The sequence below is a fragment of the Brachycentrus maculatus genome, unplaced genomic scaffold, assembly GCF_059751285.1.
Source record: "Brachycentrus maculatus isolate JH-2025_06_01 unplaced genomic scaffold, ASM5975128v1 h1tg000169l, whole genome shotgun sequence".
Lineage (NCBI taxonomy): Eukaryota > Metazoa > Arthropoda > Insecta > Trichoptera > Brachycentridae > Brachycentrus > Brachycentrus maculatus.
In genome coordinates this window covers 607,561-627,384 of record NW_028280922.1, presented here as the reverse complement: position 1 = coordinate 627,384, position 19,824 = coordinate 607,561, and the positions used below count along the sequence as shown (strand labels likewise).

At 30.7% G+C, this 19,824-nt stretch overlaps 1 long non-coding RNA gene across 1 annotated transcript; it reads left to right on the top strand.

Moving 5' to 3' along the window:
- The first annotated feature begins 4,133 nt into the window (after positions 1 to 4,133).
- LOC148308333 (uncharacterized) lies at positions 4,134 to 17,659 on the top strand. The gene is made up of 4 exons (XR_015837692.1): positions 4,134 to 4,391; positions 8,566 to 8,673; positions 15,616 to 16,010; positions 16,330 to 17,659. It is a non-coding gene; the product is annotated as an uncharacterized LOC148308333 (long non-coding RNA).
- Positions 17,660 to 19,824: the final 2,165 nt, after the last annotated feature.

Below are 19,824 nucleotides of genomic sequence, written 5' to 3'. Positions count from 1 at the left end.
ACTTAAAAAGTTGAAGCCTGAATAGGGTCATAATAAGCGGTATTACATAAGCCGTAGCTAGATTTCAGAGTCACTTGGACGTGAGGTAATTTAAAAAAAAGGCTCATAAAAATGAAGAGGGAGAAGAATAAGATTTTTCTACGCGATCCATCTCGATCTTTTCATCAATGTTTAAATTCTACGGTTCAGTTACTTTTTATTGATTAAAATATGCAATTAGATGCATTTTGGCAAAAAAAAAATGGAATGTGCACTATTGTAACAACAATTATGTTAAAATGGTCGTTTTGCTAAAAATACATTTTCCATTTTGTAAAGTGTTGTTCCGCGATGACATCGCACGGAGGTAAACAAGGTGCGACAACAGTTTGCCGGGGCTTTGTGGCAGGGCGGCGGTATCGGCTTCACATCGCGGAGTGTTGCAAACTTTCATTATTAATTTCTATAGCAAAACTAACAACGCAATACCGAACTTATTATGTAAATCTGTCAGAATAATCGCCATGTATACGGCTTATTTAGCCCGATCGCTTTGCCGTGTAAACGCAACTCGATGAAGCAAGAACTGCGCTGAGCAAAACGCCCATCAGGGTTGGAATAACGGTGAAAAGATAATACGTGCCTAAACTATTAGGTGCTGATAAATTTAATTCTACTTTTCTTCGGTTAAAACAGACCACTTTTGCATTACTTTTTTTTAGTGAATTTTTTTTAGTGTTGAATAAAAAAACAAAGAGATTTTAGTAACACAAGTATGGCAATTCTGTTTATTGTTTCGGCATTCACTTTGTGGTAAGACATGATTGAATTATAAATAAAACACTTTTTTTTACTACTTGAGTATTATACTGTTATTACTAAATTCAGAAGCTGCAGATGCTTCCATATTAGTTGTAACAATATAAAAGACACTCAAGTTAAAAAACAAATGTTTTTATTTTATTAAATAGTTCAATTCAATACAAATAAAATATGTTTTTTGAAATAATTCGGGGTGCGGATTTTGCATACAATTAAAAAACGTCTCTGTTAAATAAAATCTTTATGTAGTCCGACAAAGATGGCGTTGTGAACTCATATATATATATATATATATATATATATATATATATATATATATATATATATATATATATATACTGTGTCATAAAAATGATTAATTTACATATCTAGGAGAATATTTAAGTAGTGTGGTTGTCGATTATGGGTGGAATGGTGAATTGTAGCACGTGTGTAAAGAAATCACTTAATCAACCTATAATACGTTATAAGCCCTGTAAATATCCAGACTTCTATATTCTTCTTCATCTAAGTCGAGATGTCAAGATAAATCACAAAATTGTATAGAATTGAAATATTTTCGTTTACAACAATAACACAAATATTTTCCTATCCTAAAGTAGAGCACAACGGAGTCCTGGTACCAACCCTTACGTAAAGGAGTGAATCATGGCGTTAGCAAAAGAGAGACGAAAGTAATATGAGTAGGGTTGGTAAATGGAGGATGAAAGTTTAAATAAACCGTCCCCTTGCAGTGACCCGATTAAATACGAAGACAAATTTTAATATTTAAAAAGTTTTTCAAATTGATTTTCCACTCTACGTTGTTAGCCGGTAGATAAAGTGAAACTGTCCAGAAAGTTAGTAAAGCCTGTTACTAATGTGGGGAAATTATTCAGTGCAAAGGAAAATTGTCGGACAAGTTTGTAAGCTGAAGATAAAATGGTATTTACTTGTTCGTTGCACGAGAAAGTGGAAACTCATGGATATTTGAATGATTTCATGTTATAAAGAAATCTTATTTCTAATATCTACAATAGAGATACGACAAACTATTTATCTTTGTCATAAGGTTAACGAAAATGCATTTGTGGCATTACTTACAAAGCAGTTGGAATGAAAATCTATAACGTAATCTTCGAAATTTTGATTGAAAAAAAATCTATGATTTAAAAAAAAAGGACATGAACAATTTTTTCAAAATAAACTATTTCTAATTACCAACCAAAAAATACTTTCGTGCCCTACGAAACTAGCGACATAGTAACTATTGTGACATGTATTGTTGATGTTAATAAAAAAGCTAGGATTGTCAGAAATGAAGACTCTAAGGCATAAGGCGTATGTGAGAAGAATGAAACCATCCATACTTCCTCACATTTCACTGTACAGCCAGCTCCAAGGTAGACGACTCCAGGTAGACCACCAAAGAGATGGATTTACAGCTGGGAATCAACATCGCAGGAGGCATATTCATCTTAAAAACAGGCTTCAAAACCTACACCATGAAGAAGAAGAAGAAATACTAAAATTTCAACTTTAATATTCAACAAAAATTTTCATCTACGTTGAGATATATACAACATTTTGAGTGTGTCCAAATACTTTTACATTTTGAGTGTGTACAAATTACTTTTACATTTTACATTTTGAGTGTGTACAAATCTGTAATTAAAGGAGTTATTTTTCTTATTACTTTTTGACATAATATCAAAGATGAAGAAGAATATGAAAATCTGGGCTTTTACGGAGCTGACGACCGCCATAGGCTGGTTTAAGTGATTACTTTACACACGTGTAACATTCATCAATTTTACCCATTATTGACCACCACACTATTCAATTTTTTTAATTTCTATATAGAACTTTAATTATATATGTATATAACTTGAGTAGTGTGGTTAATAATGGGTAGAATTATCGTAATAAGGAATACAAAAAAGACTATTAATTTATTCAAAAATATTAACAATAAACATTGAGTGTAAGTCCCTCTCCAAACACAAGAGCTAAGTCTCTTTTTCGGAGAGAAACAGCGTAACTAGTATTAAGATATGTTAAAAGAAAAATGCCAAGCAAATGAACTAAATATTTTTTTTTACTTTATTTAATATAATTTTTAAATGCATACAAAAAATAAATACATAAAATACATCCGTGTGAATACAAAATGCTTCATACCAGTAAGTATTAGTGATGTCGTACTATTGACTGCGGTGGTATTCAAATCGTTGAATGGCTTTGATTATAATTTCATCGAATAATTGTCAAATCAAAGTTGCCTTTAATTGATTGTATCGATAGAAATCCAATCAGCGAACAAACATTCCATATCACAAGGAGCTTACAACGGATCGGGGACGGAGAATTCCCGAGGCAAAGTTTCACACTTAATTTGAAGTTGGTCTAAAATATTTGTCCGCACACCCTGCGCCGCCTCTCCCCTTACCGCAACACATATTTACAAGATACGTTACATTTACACCAAGAAAAAGTTCATAAGTATCCACATATTAAATAATATTCTAATTCCTACTTTTTATTCAAAAAAATGTTATTAATGTTAATATTTTATAATTTTTTTAAATTAAACACTTGAATATACTACTTTAGTGACTTTTATTTACATTTATTTACATTTACAAAAACTTACAGATGTTTTCATCTTCGAAAAAAATTAAAACTAACGAACAAAAAATATATTTAGGGGTACATATTGGTTAGTAAATATAGGGAAGGGAGGGGGTTAAGGAACAAGATTTTTTGTAAAAGGAAACATTGATAATAATGGTGGTATATCATGTATATATATGTAATAAAATACCTAGGTACCTACCTATACATTTTATTAAGTACTTAGTACCTACATAAAACAGTTCTACCACCAGATGTCGCATGCGTCGCACTGAATAAAACAAAAGACATCAGATAGAAAAAATATAATATTGTTAACTGTCAGAATCAGATAGATAGAAAATTATTGTAAAGATTAATTAAGAATAAAGTTTTAGTGTCGTTTCTTTAATAACAAAGCAACACATTGTTTATTTTATTATTATACACCCACTTAACATATTATATACACCCAATTTACGAAGGAAAATATTACCACGTTATATATGTTTTTTTTTTTAATTTTTCCCTTAAAGTGACTGCTAAATTAATTAACGCATATTTTTTTCCACAAAATAATATAAAATACAGTCCATGATTTCACGAATTGACATCTCAGTATGGATGAAGAAGAATATGGAACCCTGAATATTTACAGGCATATATATTCACGGAAACAACCTATGACCTGTCATAGGTTGTTTCCGTAATCACTTTACATACGTGTAAAATTCTTCATTCTTCCCATGATAGACAACCACACTATTTTTGGAAATCATATCATAAATCTCATGACGCTTTATGTTTGAATTCACAGGAGCCATCTATACATGGTTTGAGTAAGCTTTTATGTAGCAGAGACCCTTTTAATAAGACGAATGCAAAATCCTGGAAAAAAAACTGGATAAGTCAACATACTAGAATACGCCTGAAAAATTTATTTAAAATTTCTACGCCGCTTATAATTTGACCAGTTATTTTTATTCACAACATTTTGGGTGAGTCACAATCCTTATTTCGTAAATCTGGAATTCTTCTCAATGTCAGTTTGAGGTATAAAAATGTAATTTGTAGCAGAATGAAGATTGTTCATTGTCTGTGGGTAGAGGGGAGGGTATACTGGAACTGCATTTCGCTGACAATATTTTCCCCTGCGAAACCGCGAGCGTTCTTGCGAGATGAGAAGCAACAAACAGCTTCCAGAGCACCGCAAATGGCTTTCCAGCGTTCCCCGTGGCCACTTATAGTGCCTCCTCTCCCAACATACCCTATTCGCCCATAAATCCACTAAGCACCCATACACCAGCTACATCAGAGTGATTCTCCTACAACCTGCGTCCATATTAAAACAACATTGAAATTATTTTGTTAAAGAATAAACATTACTTTGCAATATAATTCTACATATAGAGTCTATTGGGAATGAATAGAAATGAACAAGGATTATTTAAGAAGAACAAATACTTACTATCTTGAAATTCTTAAGAAATTAGTGTTTACGACAGACTCGATTAAATAATAACAGTTCGTTAAAATTATGTTTATTTAATTTTTTTCCAATCAGGGGCCGAAACATCTATTTATATGATACCATAAAAATATTAATATGGAGTAAAGGTAAAATACAGGAATACTATAATGTATATATTATACCGAAATATATGAAAATTATAAAAATGTGTGTAAAAAGAACTCCACCAACAAGGTAAAAGGTAGCTTGGTGGGTCTCCGCAAAATAAAACATAATAAAATGATTTATATTATCCACTGACACTTCGTGATGGAATTGCATTTTTAATTTATTATTAGATTAAAACCAATATTTTTAGCTTTTCCACTTTTTTATTTGACCAGCGACCGGGTTTCGTCGTTACCGACATCATCAGACTGGATGATGTCGGTAACGACAAAACCCGGTCGCTGGTCAAATAAAAAAGTGGAAAAGCTAAAAATATTGGTTTTAATCTAATAATAAATTAATAATAAAATGAAATGAAATTGAAATAAATTAAATTAAATTTATATATTTGCATGTAAATATTTTTTAACAAGTCAAATTAATATTCTGAAAAAAATGAACAAATCAATTAAAAAAAAATCGTTCGTAAAGTCAAAAGTTAATGATTATATATTTACTTATAAAGTTTTCAACTAAAAGCAATTTCAACTGATAAACAAAAACGGTTATTGAAAAATGTAATTCTTTTTTATCCATCTTTTTAAAATGCAGGCGATATGGCGGGATATATATGTATATATATATATATATATATATATATATATATATATATATATATATATATATATATATATATATATATATATATATATATACAGTATCTACTCAATGAATTAGGGCCACGCAGAATTTCGCGCAATTTCTCAATTCAAACAGGAATAACTCAGAGAAAACCTTGAATAAAACAACATTGAATTTTATTTACACATGAACACTTTATTACGCTTAAATTATGCATATATTTTCATATAAATATAGTTAGTATTTAGTATTTCCATCTTTGGCAGAAATAACTGCCTCAATTCTTTTTGGCATACTTAAAATGCACTGTTTTATCATGTTTTTTATTTCTTCGTCTTCTGATCAAATTTTTTGAATATTTTTTTTTAGACAGTCTACTGTCGGATTTGGAAATGAGTATACCTTATTTTTTAACATGCTCCATACGTTTTCTATAGGATTAAGGTCCGGAGAATTTCCAGGCCAGGGGAGCAAAGGCAGATTTTTGTTAGACAAAATTTTTATTATTGATTTAGCCCGGTGGCAAGGTGCCCCATCCTGCAAGGTGTATGGACCTTCTGTTGGGTCGAGTGTATGGTAGAAGGGCAATGAAATTCGTTCGAGGACCTGATTATAGGAATTTTGGTTCATTGTTCCTTCCACGAAAAACAACGGCCCAGGTAAATTGTTAATAATACATGACCATATCATTGTTGCAGGGGGGTGTTTGATAACTTTTACCGCACAGGCCTCATTGTAACGTTCCATTGGTGTTTTCCTGACGAATCGACGGCTCTCTGTCACGGCTTCTAACCGGCACTCATCACTAAAGATGACCTGAAAAATAATGAAAATTTAAGTTTAATTCAAATATATAAGTTTATTTACTAAAATGATATGTTGAAAATTCAATTTAAATAAATACCTTTTTCCAATCATCTACCGAGTAATTTCGATGTAGCCTGGCCCATTTTAATCGATCCGCTTTCATTCGTGGTGTCAATTTTGGTACTTTTACAGGGCGCCTGCATTTCAGATTTACTTCGTAAAGACGTCGCCTCAGTGTTGATACCGATATATTTATACCCTCTTCTTCCAATTTTATTTTTAATGTTTTTGCTGATGCACTACGGTTTTCTAAGGCACTTTGAAAGATTTTTCGATCAGTCCTCGGTGTTGTTTTTCTAATCCTACGACAGTTCTTTCGCCGATTGCTGGTGGCGGGTGACTGATTTTTTATTGATTTTGAAATTCTGTCCACTGTTTGACGAGAAACGTTTTCTTTTTTTGAAATTTCTCTATTAGATAGTATTCCTAATTTCAGTAGCACTATAACACTAGACTTTTTTTCCTCAGAAATGTCTTTACTTTTTCCCATTTTGTCCTTTTCAAAAAAAACACTTGTGTTTACAAATTTTTTTTATACTTTACGAACTAAAATTAAAAATTAATTTTTTTTCACAAGACACGATAACTATATAACCTCTCTAAACAAAACAACAACCAGAACTCAAGAAACTTCACTAATAAATGAGATAGGACTATTTTTTGAACTTTCAACTATCTGTCTACCTGGGCTAATTAGGGACCTTTCTCAGAAAAAGGGTTTAAAATTTTGTAAAGGCTTAAATAATCCAGGTATATTTTACATATTATTGAAGGTAATATACATGATATTAGATGTCAATAGAAAACTTAAAGTATTTATGTAAAATAAATATAATAATCCAAAGGATTTCAGAGTATTCATAAAAATAATGGGTGGCCCTAATTCATTGAGTAGATACTGTATATATATATATATATATATATATATATATATATATATTTACACTATAAAATCTCTTAAAAAAAACGATAAAAAAGAAGGAGAATAAGAGAATAGCTCCTTATGTCTAGTACCTACTCCCAGTATCAGGTAGGCCGTACGCCGCGCTGTACTCTAGTGAACTTAAGAAGGGATATTAGATCTGACAACACACTCTATGGTATTAAATTTCATACTGCTCAATGAAAAATTCCCAAATCAAATAGAAGAATCTCAAGTTTTGTCAATACGAGTCGGAAGGTAAAAACGTTGATAATAATAGAAATATTATCTTCAACTGACCTTTATCAACATCCAATGGCTACCATTGCAATGTTGAATCAATACCAAAATGGCAAATGGATTTCGCCCCTTAAGTACCAGAATATATATGTTTATCTTTTTTATTCAGATTTCATCAAAGTAATGAAATAATTTATTAAATGAATACATTTTACAAGTGGGTGGGTGGAAAAAAGTGGTTTGAAAAACATTTATTTTATATTATACAACTTGTATTCGTTTAGGTTGGCAGTGACAAGTACATTAATAGCCATTTAATTTAATGCAAATTCACAGTGAAATCGGAAAACAAATTTGTTTCACTTTTTGTAATAATTGTTGAAACTTGGTTCATTAAATAAAATTGCTTTGCAATAATTTAACAGGAAGCCTAGAACTTCTATATTATCATAGATCTGGAAATGCGATAAAAGCTTTTAATGTATCGAAAAGACTCTATAAATAAATAAATACTTTCATTACTTGATTCGGCTGTCACTTGTGATAAAATCTATACTTTTAGTTTTAAGTTTTACTGAGTAAATACTATCATGCTCGATGTATTCCGCATCATTTTCAAATAAAGTGTTTGAAAATGTTATAAACAAGGTATTTGTAAATGATGCGGAATGCATAGAAACAGGCGTCACCATAGATTTTAAGTGGCATTTAGTAAGTAAAACTGAAATTAAATATTAATAAATATTCTAGTCACTGAATTTTCTGACCAGCCCTGATGCGAGGAAGCCTTTGCTGGGTGTAATTTGTAAATAATTAACGCTAGATTAAACGATCGGAGAAGTTAATTGAAAGGAAAGCAGTCAGCCGGAAAATGTATTTCCAGGAATAGGTGCACACTGCGCGCTGGAACTGCATCTGATTCATTCCCGGAATTTCCCGATTAACGAGCTCCCCGGATATGTTTGAACCAGCGGGACTTCAGGTTGCCATGGTTAGTCATAATTTAATTTAGCTTCAAAACGAAAATATCACTCCTAATATTCGTAATCTTTGTCGTACTTACGTAACGTATTGTGAAAATTGTGGTTGTATGAGGAGATGCATGAACGTGGAAGAGGCGAAAAATGTTTGCAAAGACAGAGTGGTGTGGCGTTCTATTCTCTCTGCCTTCCCCAGCGGGGAAGCTTCGTTATGGTTAGTTAGTTAGTTAGTTATGTGATTGTATATGCATCTTTCATTTAATTATAGATTTGGCGTTTAATTTGTTGAACTATTTTAATTTATACAGTACATTTTGAAATCAAACACTGATTTTGGACTCTACTTAATTGTATTTTATTTTTAAAATACAAATAATAAAATTAATGATAATTGTTTCGCCTTGTAGTATTTTGAAAAACTAATGTCTGCGATGCATCTTTCAACCAATTTGAGTCTAAACGTAATATATGGCTACCGACATATGACAACATATCACTCACTCCTTTCAACAACGTCATATATTTAAAAAAAACTTGATATTTCAGGAGGAGTTTAAGAATAAAATGAAATGTACTAAAAACAAATATCAAGCCACTAATTGAACTTTTTACTGTGCAACAGATCTTTTTAGGTAAAACCTGAAGGTTTTTTCTCCATTTGAAAAATATTAAGCATATTAAAAAAAAACAATATCTTTTCTTCAAAATGCAAAAACAACACTTTTTGCCCTGGAGAGGGTAAATATAAAGCTAAAATATGCCGCTTTTGCTGGGATATAGTAACTTTTCTGGGCATTCCAAAAACATGCACAACTGAAAATTTACGATTTTTGATAAATGATGTTCTTGAAAGGAGTGAGCGATAAGTAATAAATTTATACCGATCACAACTACACATAATAAATTTAATACCGATCACAACTTTTTTATTTAAACAAATGTTATTAATGTCCGCCTCCATAAATTGACGATTTTTGATTTATGACGTTCTTGAAAGGAGTGAGCGATATGACAACATATATGGATACCATTTCATTTTGGCCTAAATTCGTTGCATCATCTTCGTCAACCACATTAGCGCACTGAGGCTAAATTTTAACTGCTGCGAAAGTATTGAAATTTCTGAATGTATTGAAATTGAAAAAGAAAAAAATATATAGACGCAAAATGAAAAATTGCCAGAAGTGTATCGAATTTTGTATGTACAAGTAAATATTTGAGAGAGAGTTTCATTTTTGTTCATACTTTATCTTACAAAACAGGATGTTTTCCTCAATAATAAGCAATAAATGTGTTTGTTTTCTGAAGACTGGAATAATATGAGAATGAAACGTTCTGTTATACTTGAAAAATCAAAATAATTTGATAAAAGAGAAAATACAATAAATAAATCTGTAGAATTGGAACACATCTTACATTGAAACGCTATTTTTCGCTTCTTCGAGGTTTGAAAACGATTTCATTCAAGTAATATTACATTATAATGTTATTTTATCTTTACTAAGGAACAATTTTAACTGGGAAAAAACGTTAAGTCAGAAAAATAGATGTGACACAATTTATTCTACTTAAATGTACTATCAATATATTTGTTAATTTATAATTATGTTACATAAGTTATTTTTATGTTTTTTGATATCTCAACATAGATGATGAAGAATATGGAAGTCTGAGTATTTACAGGGCTTATCACCTGTCTTGGGCTTACACACGTGTAATATTCACCATTCTCCGCATAAGTGGTTATTTTTCAGGGGTAAAAAAGAAAAAAATTGGAGGGAAATTTTATTTTAACAATATTTTTAGCACGCCACAAGGGTATAAAGTAATTACTTAAGCCAGCCGATGACAAGTTATAAGGCCTATGAATGATTTCTAACCCTTATTCTCATATAATGGTGCACAGGACGCTGCATCGCAAAGAAGCAGTGTTATCTTTATCGTTGAATTCACGAAGGAAAGGTGATCTGATTTGAGCCTCAGGTACCAGTCCAGGGTGATATTAAATATTAGAATGAAAAATCACTAATATTTATTTTGGCACTCTTGGGAATCGAACCCAGGACCTTCAGCATGTTAAAATAAAATTAAAAAAGTAGCAAAATTAAATTAAATTGGACTAGACAATCTTCACAGTTGTGGTTAGCGCGCTAACCACAACACTATGGAGGCGGACAAATCAAATGATCAATGGCATAAAAGTTTTTTTTTTTTACAAAAATGTTAATAATATAAGTATTCAGAGTTTATTTATTCCCGTGGGGCACAAATAGTGAGTAAATAAATGTTTTCATTAAAAGTGACAGTAAGACTAAGTCATAAACCACGTGTTTACTAGAAAATCGACGGTTGAACGTTTCATAGATTCGTCCATATTTTGACTTTGATCTTTCTAGAATTTCAAACGATCATTTTATGACTTACTGCCTTTTGTTTGGGAACAGATTATATTTTTTCGCGGCAAAACGGATAAAAAGAATTTTCTCTTTATATAAGCATTATACCGGGAGGCCGGATGACGAGGAATATGAATTATTGAAGGATTTTTGAGGCATAGATCGAAGGGATTTCCATAAATCCATCAGTATGCATAGATATTGTTCGGCGCTCATCGCTATTTGAATCTTTACCGAAACGTATTATCTACTTTCCATCACCTTCTATACGTTCTTACAAATTGAGTTACATTTCAATTTTTTCATTTAGTTCTGACTTAATACGTCAAAACATTCATCATCAACCGACCATTATTTTTTAAACCAAACGAGACAAGAATATTTGCTAAGTCATCACGAATTCGTAAGGGATTGCCGTTTATAGGCTTCACCAAAAATAGATAATCTTGACCAAATCTGTGATCAGAATATAAATATAAAATTTAAAAATAATAAATAAAATAACAACTACATATATAAACAACATTTTGAGAGCGTTCAAATACTTGTTCACAAATCTGGATTATTACTATAGGAGTTTTTTATCATATTATTTTTTGACATCTCATCAAAGATGAAGAAGAATATAGAAGTATGGGCATTTGCGGGGCTTACGACCGTCAAAGGCTGGTTTAAATGATCACTTTACACACAAAAACGCTTCCTCGTCTCACGTGAAAATTCTAGTAATTCTTGTACAATGTTTCGAAAATTGGATCATATATATATATATATATATATATATATATATATATATATATATATATATATATATATATATATATATATATATATATATATATATATATATATATATATATATATATATATATATATATATATATATATATATATATATATATATATATATATATATATATATATATATATATATATATATATATATATATATATAGAACATCCAAGAATTTGAGTAGTGTGGTTGTCAATAGGTTAAACTGGTGAATGTTATACGTATGTAAAGTGATCACTTAAACCAGCCCGTAAATGCCCAGACTTCCATATTCTTCTTCTTTTAAATTGAGATGCCAAAAAACACCACAATTTATATACATTTTTTCAATTTTATTTAATGTGATCAGTTACTGGATTTCGTCGTTACCGACATTATCCGACTGGTAGGAGACTGAACAAAATTCTATGCTTTATACACAATAAGGCAGGGATTGACAACTATATATTTTTTTTTGTTGAGAAAACCAATTTAAATTGATACATTTAAAGCATTGTAGTAAAATAATAATCATACATAATACATGCTAACGATTTTGAGTAGAACTTCATGTAAATTTTATTAAAGTAATGGAATTTTGCAGCTATATTTAAATATTATATACAGATGAATCCGGAACCGTTTTTTTGATAACTCCTACTGAATTCTAATTTGTCAACGGTTCCCTATTCATCCATACGTATTTGTTTTTAAAATTTTAACTAATTTCATTTTTCAAGTGGTGCATAGGGTAACAAATTGATACGGTGTTAACATTCCTGATAAAACGAAGTAATAAAACGTTTACTTAAACCAGCCGATAACATACTGTAAGCCCTATAAATATGCCTAAAGGCTTCCATATTTCATTCCCATTAATATCTTTGTCTCTATGAGACATAAATACTTGTTTTTGGTCAGTTGAATACCTGTAAAAATGTGTGTATAACTTGTTGATAATTAGGTTATTTTTAAAATTTTATTTATGTAAATGCTTAAATACAAAAAAAATATTGTTTTGCGTCGAAATAGTAATATTATCACAAAGAGGAAGCTGTATAACGATATTCCATGCACGAACGCTAGAATTTTAATCGAGTTTCAGCAATTTGTAAAGTTTTAAAATAAAGAAAACAGAAGAAAATCATAACAGGATTGAAACAGAAACATAAAACGAGGAGAACGGTTTGGTTTGGGGAGGGTTACAGCTGGGGTGACCAACGTTCAGCAAATAAAGTTCATTTAAAAATTCATATAAATGGTGAAAATTTTTAATCGAAAAACACATAAAAATAAGTTTACTTTATGAGAAACTGTACGCGTATTTTTTAAATAAATAAATAATGTTTTTTGGTGTTGTATATAGTAGATATCCAATGATCTTTAAATATGAACTGAATATGGAGGTCTTGGTATTTACAGGATTTACGACCTAAAACTGGCTGGTTTAAGTAATAACTTTATACACTGTGTACAAATAAAACATTTTTTTTTAATGATTTGGCAGTAACCCTGTGATATTTTCTATATATTATTCTTTGTAAATACATATTCATATTGAACAACCATTTCACTCATCTTTTGATGTACCCAATATATTTTTTAAAGGTGTGTTTTGATTTTTGGTAGAATAAGTGTGATCCAAAGAAATATAAAAATTAAACATTTGCACTAGACCACTTTTTTTAGATGTACAGATAAACATATGAAAATATAATCTGGTTGTGTTTTCAATTTGTATTTTCTGCACCAACTATAGTTTGTATTTTCATCTGTTGAAAAGAGCATCTATAGTTCTCGAAACTAGTCGTGTTTAAATTTATGAACTCCTAAAAGTGGTTTTATACAAGTAATTTATTTTTAATATTTAAATTATTATGTCATTCCACAAAATTATTGGCAAACCAATAATCCAGAGAAATAGTGATAAATTTTAATATTGGAGGGACTTTTTGAAATTTCGGGGTTTTTCGCGTAATCTAAATTTTTGTTTTAAAACCTTAAAATTTGGTCACCCTAGTAACAGTGTCGTAACAGTTAAATTTCATTTCCACTTATCTCATACTACTCCAAGTGCGTTATTATCTCAACTCTCGAGTTCATAATAAGGTAACTCGAATATTTCTGGTCCGTACCTGCTTTGTTTCACAGATCTTATTAAAAATAAAGTGTCTCTAAAAATATTTATTATGGAGTAATTTTTCGAATTATTTGTATTATCCTTACCGATTGCTAAATAAGCTCTACGCTAGATTGAGGGAAATTTTTGATTAGGAAAACATGAAGGTAAGGTCATAAATCTAATACATTGCTTCGTGCAGTCACTAAGTTCGATGAAAAATCTAGAGTTTAAAAAAGGTTTTAATGTCGGCTTGTTGGATTATTTTAAAATAATAAATGCCGTAAAAGCTTTGCACAAAATTGCATTAGAGATAACAAAAGCAAGCATTTTCCTTAGCTCAAAGACAAAACAGCTATATTCTTAAAACAATTTATAATCATTTCCTTGTAAGTAAGCAAAGATCTTATAGTTAGAAAAGTTTCTTGGTGGGATTCAAGGGGACGATGAAATTTTTATGAAATATTTATTGACATGATATTTGAGTGAAATTAATTCTTGTAAATGCCCCCCTTGGTAATTATTTTTATATATTAATGATTCATCATAGATGAAGAAGTGTATAAAGATGACAATACGGAAGTCTAAGCATTTACAGTTCTTATGGTCGGTTATTGGCTGGTTTAAGTGATCACTTAAGCCAGCGCATGTTTTTGAGTGTATGCAAAAAACTTGTTCATAAATAGGGTTTCTCCATATATACAATACAATAGGGAGTTATTCTACATTTTTGACATCTCAACAAAGAAAACGAAGAATTCGGAAATCTGGGTATTTACAGGGCTTACGATCTTTCATAGGCTGGATAGATGAAGAAAAATATGAAAGTCTGGGTATTCACTAATCTTACGACTTGTTATAGGCCGGTTTAAGCGATAACACATAAAATAAAGACCTCTGCTAAAAAAAACTTAAAAGAACCATAAATGGTTCTGAGAACTCATATATGAAACTACAAATGAATTATATGATAAATTCATGTTTGAGTAGTGTAGTTGTCAGTCATAGGTAGAATGGTGAATGTTACATGCGTATAAAGCGATCACTTAAGCCAGCCTACAAAAATAGCCCAGCCCAGTCGTTTTCCTCGTAAATACTCTTCCCCTTCCATATTTTCTTTATCTATGTTGCCATCTCAAAATGTAAATATAACATCTAAGCGGAGAAACCCTGATTTGTAAACAAGGATTTGGACACATACAAAATGTTAAATAAACTGCACTGCAGTTGTGATTTAATATTCAATTAAAACAAAAAAAAGGAATAAAATTTATTCCTTTAATTCGTTTTCACATCGGTTGTACTTTTAATGATTTTGTAGACAATATGAACTTGCCAAACGATGCGCAGACAGTGGTCAGACTGCGAGCATATGTATAATAAGTTATACACGTATGCAGATGAAAACCAATGAATACCGGCTCAAATTGTACCAATTATTAAAGCACATGGCGAAATTCCAGTAACTGGAAACCTGCTATGAGATTTAACCGAAATGCGAAACGCCAATTTACACGTCCAAAATATATCACAGACATAAAAATATGTATAGTAGGTACTTTTAAAAAGGTATATGTGTACGTGTAAATTGCATTATTAAATTATTTCATGTAATTGCAGATGCTATTTTAGTATTAAAAAAAACATAATAAATGTTGAATTTCAGTGATTAGAATCCTGATATTGATCGTAGTGTGGTAAAAATGCGATTACTTAGTGTATGGCAAAATGATATTTGATAGAATTTTGAAAATTAGCAATAAATAAAGATTGCTAGGCGGAGAAAATAATATCAGTTAAGGTGACAAAGGTGTCGGAAGATTTGCAACTATAGTTGTCCATGAGAAATCCCTGCTCAAATTTGATACAAAACACTACGCGTCGATGATTCAGAACACTATTTGGAGCTACATATTTCATGCCAATAAAAAGATTTTGTCATACGGAATGCGATAATGAATGAAACATGGATGGCTATACTCTAGAGCTAAATTGGCAGGCAGTTGAGTGGACAACTACCGATAAAGCGCCCAAAGCTACCAAAAACGGAAATATCAGCTGGTAAGATTTTGGTCCCCGTAATTTTGAATTTGAATGTTATTTTATTCATCGATTACCTTGAGAAAAGATGACCTATTAATAAAGAGCATTTTATGGCGTTATTGGTGCGTTTGAAGGAAAAACATTAACAAAAATTACCCCAAATGTTGAGGTTTCATGACGCATCATATGAATTTATTATGTGATGGATTGATTATAATACCCTAAATTTTAACTTTGCCATATGAATTATTCCCTTGCATTCGTTTATTTAAAAAAAATAGCCAAATACGACAGTTGGGAAAACTCAACTAATCTGGAAGCTGTTTGTCTGTTGCAGTGCTCTATGCACCACTGGCCATGGATAGGGATAAGACTGGATAAAAGAGAATATATAACTCAGTGCTTCAACCATTAAAATAAATAGAGAGCAAATCTCAAAGGAGTTTCATGAAATATGAAAGAACGTCCGCAATTTGTTTCTTCGAATGAAATTCCAATTAACTTCAGTGCTATTTCTTCATACAGTGTTGCAGTCTATAGGTACTGGAATAGTGGTTTTTTACATTTTTATAATATTAAAACATAAATATACATTAAATGAAAATGCAATCATTATTGCCATAATGTCCATCCAGAATTCCTTTAGTTGAGTCGTCTGCATCATGTCAAATATTTTCTGCTCCCATATCTAAGAAACTAGAGCACAAGCTACTCACCTTACCTTCATTTAATTAACGATCAAGTTCTGATGTACTTTATTTACTATCTGTATGCGGATACAAATAAAATTAAGGACAGGTAATGAAAATAAATATTTTGACTTATTTTTCTTTTAAAAAATGTTAATAATATTAGTAAATAACCACTCACCGAGATTTTTATGTCTACCAGTTTCGAGACTTACCCGTCTCTTCATCAGGACAATCACTACCACAGCACACAAATAATACCACCCTTCACTACCATAGCACCATTTACACACTTAAAACTACACAAAATGTTTAACACGTGCTATTTTTGGTCAACCCGAAGACCAACATGCACTAAAGGTTTCAGCACAAACATGCGTTACAAGCCGTGGTTAAACATGCACTAGGATTAAACATATTAATAAACCAGCTTATATACTCGTAGGATGAAAGGAGTGGGCGGGGTTTGAATCGAATATTGACGAATCTTGCTTAACCGATGTTGAATCAAATAATGGACTATAAGTAAAATTTATTTGGTTGTTAATTAAAGGAATATTATTTTTAATAATATTATATAAAATAAATATTTTGAATTAGAATACGAAATAACTGATTAAATTAAATCACTATTTGTCTAATTAAAGCGTTTTTATCATATCGGCCGGTTTCAAAGTAAACAACTCCTTCCTTAAGATTAATTACAGTAGTCGAAAAAAGTTGTTTGAGTCGAAACAGGTAGATATTTCAATTAAATTGTATGAACAACATTTTGATTGTGTCCAATTACTTGTTTAAAAATCTGGATTATCTCCAATGATATAAGTTATTTTTCATCTTATTTTTTGACATATCATCAAAGATGAAGAAGAATATGGAAGCCTATAACGGTAATCAGCCCCGTAAATGCCCAGACTTCCATATTCTTCTTCACCTTTGATGAGATGAAAAAGTGTTAAGTTATATTAAGATGTGGTGATTTTATGACAATAATATTTTGTATTTGTATTGTAAAATGAAAAATCACGAGTTTAAGCTTCAATTATTATAAAAGGTCAATTAGCATTTTTATTTAACATTATTTTTAATAAATACGGCAGTAAACTTTTTTTTAAAAATATTTTTGAAAAAAAAATGTATGGGGCTTAACAAAAATAAAAGCTTTATTGTTTAAAACCTTTGAAAAGATGTCTACTTAGGGCATGAAGGGGTAAGATGAATACGTACTCGAGGAAGTGACGAGGAGAGTTTTAATGAAAGAACTAGATTTCTGAGAGTGTATTACGGAGAAGAAGAAATTTGCATTTCCTGGTTGGGTTACTCCGTTCTCCGTTCATCATGTTAAACGCGCAAGAGATCTCCATCCCACCGGGAAAATGTTTTCCAACTCCTAGTAAACTTTTACTCGATTTGTGTTTCAAAAACCATACACTTTTTTTCAATTAACTTCCATGCATCCTACGCAAATGTTTACTTGCTTTAGAAATACTGTATGCTTTTGAATGAAAACTTCGTGAAACTTTTAAAAAGTACTGAAAGTACTAAACTTTGCAAAAAATATGAATAAAAGTCATTTCTGATAATCAATGGGCTTTGGATTAAGCACAATAGGTTTGAAAGGCTCACAATTCTCAAGATTTACGTATTTGTATTAAATTCGTTCAACTTTGTTTAACAAAACTTTTATTGATTCATTAAAAAAAACTTTCACACCGCTACCCTGTAGTGGTAGACAGAAAAAATAGAAGCCATTTCACTCTTTCTATGCATATATTCTTTGCAATTTATATTGTGCATTAATGCATCTATTCATACATACCGGCTGATTATTTAAATGTCTGACCGGTTTAATTTAAAGTATTTATAGATTTGGCGTTTAATTTGTAGAACTCCATTTAATTTATAAATTGAATGTTATGCTAAAATAAAACACCGATTTTTGAGTCCACTAAATTGTACTTTATTGTTAAAAACACATAAAAATAAAATTTGTGACAATTGTTTTGCCTTGTTATGGCATTTTTAAACTCATGTTTAAAGTACTAGATCATGTCAAGTTATCCACTGTCTTTCAAGGTATTTTCAACAATATTCATTCCATATGTATGTCAATTTCTATTTTACATTTATCTAGTTTTTCTGTAATTTGTACTTAACAACTTCTTAAAAATGTTAAAAGGTAAAATAATTACGATTATATAAAATAACAATATGTATTTTATCCAAATATGAGTCAACATCAAAAAATGTTGTGTTATATTGAGATATTAAGAGGTTAAATGATGAACGCAAACATCGGTCAACTTTGAACTATGGTCAGGACGTCATTTAGGTTGACTAAATTATAAAGTCAGTTAGTCGGTTCCCAATAACATATTGACATAAAATTAGCAGATATATATTCATATAAATAAAATAAGACATACGGCACTCTGTCATGTCGAAGATAAAGCAATCACTAGCGATTGGATACAGGATATCGACAGCCCTTACACAGGCATTACCAGTGGAAGGTTGTACCTAGTTAGAGCTACATGAAACAGTGTGTGACGTCGTTGATGGGGTTAGATAACGGTGACACTTAGGAAAGGTGAGAATTAGTCGTAATTTACAATGTCCCATTTGCAAAAACGCGGAGAAAATATGAGCTCTAGTTGTGTGTTTAAAATATCAAATTGTCTAAAAGAGTGCCTCCATTACGGAGACAAGCAAATTTCAATTTTCCAACTCGAGGACTCGGAAATAATGTAGAGCTGCTCTTTGATAACTACAAAACAAATTGTGGCTATTATGTAGCTGTATATGTGTTGTTTGGTTGTGTTTGAAACTCTAGACAAGATCTTAAGTAATTCATAGTGATATATGTCTCACAGTCAAAATTCAGGCGTTTTTAATATAAATCTGTTGGAGTCAAGGTTTTGTGTTGATGATTTAGTAATTTTAATTTTATCTCAGTGATGTTTATAAATCTCTCTTGGGTGGCTTTTGGAAAGCTTAATTCCACATTCCGAAGCTCCATTCCCAACTCACTCAAGACTCGAGTGTTTAACCTATGCATTCTACCATGAGATCAAGAAATTTATGGATGCTACAGAAAGATAACATCATTCAAAGGCATTCTCCACGATAGAAGGACCTACAAC